Source organism: Ambystoma mexicanum, chromosome 1q, assembly GCF_040938575.1.
Source record: "Ambystoma mexicanum isolate Mex_15411 chromosome 1q, UKY_AmexF1_1, whole genome shotgun sequence".
NCBI classification, from domain to species: domain Eukaryota; kingdom Metazoa; phylum Chordata; class Amphibia; order Caudata; family Ambystomatidae; genus Ambystoma; species Ambystoma mexicanum.
This window is the reverse complement of record NC_090922.1, coordinates 1,414,321,463-1,414,327,462: the sequence shown is the minus strand read 5'-3', so window position 1 is coordinate 1,414,327,462 and position 6,000 is coordinate 1,414,321,463.

Genomic DNA, 6,000 nt, shown 5'->3' with positions numbered 1-6,000 from the left:
AGGTTTGTTTTGAAAATTAAAAGGTTTATTTGAAAATTAAACAATATATATCTATCACACTTTTATAGTAAATTAATATTTGATAGCACACTTGTGAGGATGATAGTGATCCATAATGGATAATGTTACCGTGGTACACTCTTTTTGATGGCTTAGAAGTGATATAGAGAGGATGCAGTAGCTGAGAATGCTTTTATGGCTTCAAGGACTATGCAATGATGAATGAAAATGCAGTACAGAAAATAAACTTGATATGACTTCAACAAAAGACAATGTAATCACTTTTCTTTGACAATTCACCCCCCCCTTTATGCAAGGTAAGGAGATGAAAAGGAAAGCACACAGTTCTCAGGAATGCAATCAAATATAATTCAGTTCCCCCCTAGCAAGCTTAGAGGAAAACAGGTAGGAGTTTTAAACACAGGCAAGATATTTTGATGTGGTATGCAAAGAAGTGAGAAATATGCTAAAAATGCTTTTAATTCCCTCTAGGGGGTTCAGGGTGAGTGAGAGATACTTTAAATTAATTCAGGATCACTTTAGCAATGCTCTATGAATGATTGTCAGATTGCACATGAATTTCAGCAAGGAAAGCAAGGACAACTCTTTTTACACGTGGCTGAAATTAAGCAAAATGTCAAATCGCTGCAATTTAGTTGCATGCGTCGAGCGCAATTACGGAGGCACTATAAAGAGTAGCTAGTCGGTTTTAGGTTCGTTGGAAAGCTTAGAATCCTAGCTTTAAGATGACAGTTAAAACTCGCTCCTAGCACAAACGTTTCCGGAGATACGGCCGATTTAGTCAAGGTAGTTTTTTCGGATTTGAAATATTTTAAAGCTCAGAATGACAGATGACAGTTTTCAGGTTTAAAGATGACAGAGTAGCACGATTCTAGAAGGCAGTTCTAATAGGCTAAAATAGTTTGGATTAGATTATTTTAAACTAAGAGATTGGTTTTGCACAGTGAGTACTCACACTATATTTTTGAAATAAGCCGTCAAGGTCTGGTCATGTTGGACGGGACTTCCGGCGGGTGGTTCTGAAGGACCGGCTATCCGGGTCAGCTCTGCTCTCTGGGTCTGTCAAGCACCGGTTCTGCTCACAACGGTCTGGTTTGTGGTTCTCTCTGGTTCCGGATACAGCACTGCTTTCTGGATACTGCTACAGGTTCTTGCAAAAGTTCTTGGCAAAGAATTCAAACAGCTTGCCCAGCTGTTGAATAGTTTGGTTTGTTTTGAGGCCTGCTGAAGAGAACTCATCTTGTGGTTTAGGCCTTTGCTTTAAATTGTGGAATCAGAGTTCTAAGTTATGGTCTCTGTCTAGCTGGAGTCAGTCTAGGTCTCTGGAGATTGATGGATTTGAAGTCTGGAGTCTCCCAGCAAAGCGTCCCGCAAGAAAGTGGAAAGTGAATCCTCTCTACCTGGGTTTCAATGCTCCTTTTATGTGTTTTGAAAACGGGTGTGTGCCTGGGCCTAGCTAAGCCTGCCCCTCTCACTTATCATTGGCCAAGCTTTACTCTCTCCCTTGATTGGGGGAAAGAAAATGGAGTGTCAGAGTGATGCTGTAGGTTTTATGGTCAGAGGAACCTCCCCTTGTCAAATTGCACACAAATCTATTTCTGATCCAAATACATATTTCCTAGATACACAATTTGTTGAAATTACATGTACATATTACAGATTCCTTATGGTCCATGCTTGTCCGACTCTGATCTTCCTGGGGACTTGCATTAACAAATGGCAACTTAATTTCGTTTTTGTTTTTTGCAACATTGGTTTTTCATCAAAAATTACACAAATGTACACCCTCCTTCTACACACATTCCAGCTATTTACTAGGTTTCTAGCATAAACCGAGTGTCTGTAATATCAATAAATAGCGGGGTTTCGCTTCAGAACATGGTACAAAGTTGAATCAAGTCTTGAATTGTGGGTACATTTCTTAGATTGAGGTGCTCCAAATTGCACATTATTGTAAGCGTAATACAATATTTTAGAAGCATTTAACTTAAACATATATTTTCAGCAATATGATTCCACAGAAGTGTCTGAGCCCACCCCCCAGAAGCTTGGGTGGGTCAGGGATCACATGTCTCCCCTCCCAGGCAGCTCTGTTTACAGTCCACACTCAAAATTAGCATATCATATTCAAAGGAAAGAGTCTATTGTGTGGGCTGGGGTCAGCAAACCAGGGGGCCACCCTGCATTTGGTTAGCAGGTCCTTGTGATCTCCAGGGCTGTTGCTGGTAAGGGCTGGTGTGAATGCTTCCCATGGACAGAGGCCCTTTGACGTGTTTTAATTGAATCAGCCTGCCACCTGGGAACACACCTTTGAAGTCCCATTTAGCTCAGGATCCTCTTGCATTCCTGAGGTACGGTTCTACTGTCAGAGTTTAGACCGCTAGCGCCGGTTTGTGGACAAAGCTGGTACTGCACCCATTTTTGGGATCTGTCTTGAAGTAATGCATTTCAATAGAGTGGTCTTTTGCTTGATAGTATAGGACCCTTGCTTAACATTGTTTTGATGGCATCCTTACAGTAGAGTGGTGATGTAGAACCCCCCACAAGAAGGTTGTATCTTTAGAGTGGTCTTGTGCTCATGATTTTAGCAACTTTTTGACATCAATAAAAACGGATTTTGAACAGAACCACCTTTCTTTGCACTGGTGGGTGGCAGATTAGGTGACCATTTTGGTGTGTGCAAACTGCGCGGTTCTCCTGGATTCTGGCGTGAATGTGGGCGGTGACAGCTCATCCCCACATCTACCCAGTCTATTGATTCAGTTTCGTTCCGGGATAGAATGATGGGCGGCGACAGCTCATCCCCACATCTACCCCGTCTTATAATTCAAAATGGGTGAAAACCCTTGACAATTGTCTGGGCCTGCCTAGTTTCTGATGTTGACTTTTGGGATCTTCCTACAGCGTGTTCCCTGACCTTGGAACCTTCAGACCGTGTATGCTTAACCTCCTCCAACTCCTTGAGCACAAACCCACAGAGGTTAAGTTTAAGGCCGAGCGCTAGGAGTGAACGTCTGATTTTCTGTTCCCCATGTGGAGAACCAAACTGTCATGGCGCTGATCGTTGTGAAATTCGATCCAGTCAATGTCCTTTGATTTTAGTTGGTCTGCGGAGTCAAGGGAATGCAAAAGTCTCATGACATTTGCCCGATTCATGGTCAGGTTATCCTTGTAACCTAGTGTTCTTTCCAATAGCTAACTAAAATGTCCCTTAGTGACCCTTGTCTCAGGCCCTTTGTCAGCATTTTGATTTATTGGCCCAGATGTTATCTCCGTTTTTTGGATTTTCTGCCCATGACACTGTTCTTCTCGTGCCGTTTGGCTGGTCAATTTGAAATCTGTTTTTTTTTCATTCTCTGTGGACTTCAGTGCCAATGAGTTCCTCCTACTTTCAAGGGTTCCATAGTCCGAGAGTCTGACCCTGTCCATCCTGTCTTGTACCACAGAGCGTACCTGTTATCTCTCGGAATGTGAGCTCTAGATTTCCATGGAAGTTTCTTAGTTGGATCAGCTACCGGTACATTCAGATTTGTCAGTAAAGAGATGGTGAGGGCAGCAGGGTGGACCCCACAGTCGTAGGGCTTATGGTTAACCCCTTCCCGCTTTTGGTCAGCACCTTTCCCCTTGTTTTTTCAGCTATGTCCATGAGGGAGTTTCCACACTTTCACTCGCCCTCTTGTTATCTGAGAGGTAGTGGATCCCTTTGGTGGGCTCCTTTGTTAATTGAGTTAGGACTCCACCTGGTTTCTTTGAGCTTCTCTCATGGGTAAGCGATTTAGCAGGTAAGACCAGGTTCCTGGGTAGGATTAGCCTGGTCACTGCTCTAGCACAGGTTGAGGCTTTCTGGGTGTTCAAAGTCACGGGACCTGTCAATTTTTTCAGCAAAGTGATGGTTTTTCTATAATTTCTGTCTCCTTTTTATTTACTTCTAGTTTTTCACCATCCAGAGGGGATAGACCCGTCTTTGGTTTTCTGAACAGTTTGTACAATTTAACGTTCTTGTTTGGCACAGGTGCTCCTAGGGGCTCAGATGTAACAGGAGGCGAGATGTTTGTCGCCGTGGAGATCGTTGAGCTTCTGTCTTTGAGAGAGCTGGCCCCCTCTGTCACTATAGGGGCAATTACCCTAGGAATTTGATCAGTACTTGTAGATTTGTCCATATGATTTGATGGGTTGGGAACTTCGTCTGTGCCCTTGCCAGGTGGAAAAGGCTGTGAATTGGAGGACTTTGCCGGGCTCACAGCACCCGCTGGAGCGCTCCCCACTCCCACTGTCCATAAACTTAACCTCTCAGACCTTCTTGTTTCTTTTTCCTTTATGATCGGCTCAATAATGCTCTTTAGAATTTGAGCAGTCTGATCAGAGTTTTTGTCCAATTTTGACTGGATGGCAGAGACAAACCCTTCTACAAAAATCATTTTGGGGTACAGCATAGCGATGGTAGTCGTATGGCCCCGGAGCTGGTCGTTTTGTGACTCTATTAATTTCATGAAGGCAGCCATTATGAGTGCGAAAGCTGTAATCATTTCTGTATCGATTTGGGGGTCCTTTTTAGGGAGTTCCTCCACCTGGGTGGTGGCCAGAACCGCCAAGAGATCATCATCCGTGGTTGAAGGTTGCGTTCTTAGTCGTTTGCTGGGGAACGGAGCTTGCTGTGGAAAGACCCCTTTGTGAGGTCTCGGGGAGTGTCCCCTGGTTTGATTATTGTCTGGTAGGGGGAAGGACCCCCCCTTTGAGTACAATGGGACAACATTGTGCCCCAGGGCTGTATACGCTGACCCCCAATAGTCCGTTAGACGAGGAGTCAGCTGCAGCAAAGTAGTGTCGGAAACATCAGGCTGATGGTTTACCTTATTGGACTGGTGCTCCTTGTGTGCATCAGGATGAAATTGACTATTTTGAGTTGAAACCCCAAAGGGTTTCCAACCCCGGTCTGGCCTTCGCGGATGGGAATGATAAACTTTGGGCCGATTTTCAGTACCAAAGACAAAAAGTTCTGCAGCAGAAGAGTTACTTGTCTTTGGTGCGACGTTCAGATCAGCATTAGCCGAATTTGACTCCTTTTGGGGTGGGCAGGAAGAACTCTACGGGGGGCGTTCTTTGAAGAGCCTCCCCAGATGATTCCATTGGGGGCTCCCATGTTGTCATTTCCGTGCCGGGTCCCGTGACTTCAATGCCCACCTTTCCAATGGGGACGCAATGGTGTAGTTTTCTGCGGGGAACTCCAGGGGTAATGGAGAGAGGTCATCTCCTTGCCCTAGGCTCTTCCCTTCCACCCCCCCCATCAGCCAATCCCACTTTTGGTTGCAAAATGTTGTCATATGAAGCAGTTTTTCAGGTAATGGCCACTTCGGGTATAGTTCACGGACTAACCTGTCCGGTGTAGCTTGTGAAACAAGGGTACCAACCATTCAAATGTTCCATTTCAGACAGGTGAGGGCAAGGGGACCTAAGAAGTTCGAGCTTCCCTAGCTGATTTTTATCACAAGTCTTTGTTGGTGTAGGCTAACCGTTAGACCCCCGCCGTAGACTGACAATCCACAGAATACGAAGAGGAAGGTAGACAAGCCTTAATGTATTAAGCCTTCGTTCCTCGTTGCCGTAGACTGCCTGAGACTGCAGTTTGCCGCACTTTGCATCGCTTCGCGAAGGATGCCGGGTTATGAACAGTGGAGTCTCGGTGGGGAGGCGGAGCGCCCGCTCGACGCTGGTTCCCTTAAAGCAACAGGGTGCCTGTTTACTGATGTATGAAGTCCTAGGCACGCTGCTACTTCCAGTCTCCCAATAGTTGCAGTGTTTAAGAGTTGCAGTAGATAAAGCAGTCTTTCAAGCAGAGTGAGTCCAGCAGAGTATCACGGGGGGACTGCCTGAGACTGCACTTTGCCGCACTTCACGTCGCTTCACGAAGGATGCCGGGTTATGAACAGTGGAGTCTCGGTGGGGAGGCGGAGCGCCCGCTCGACGCCGGTTCCCTTAAAG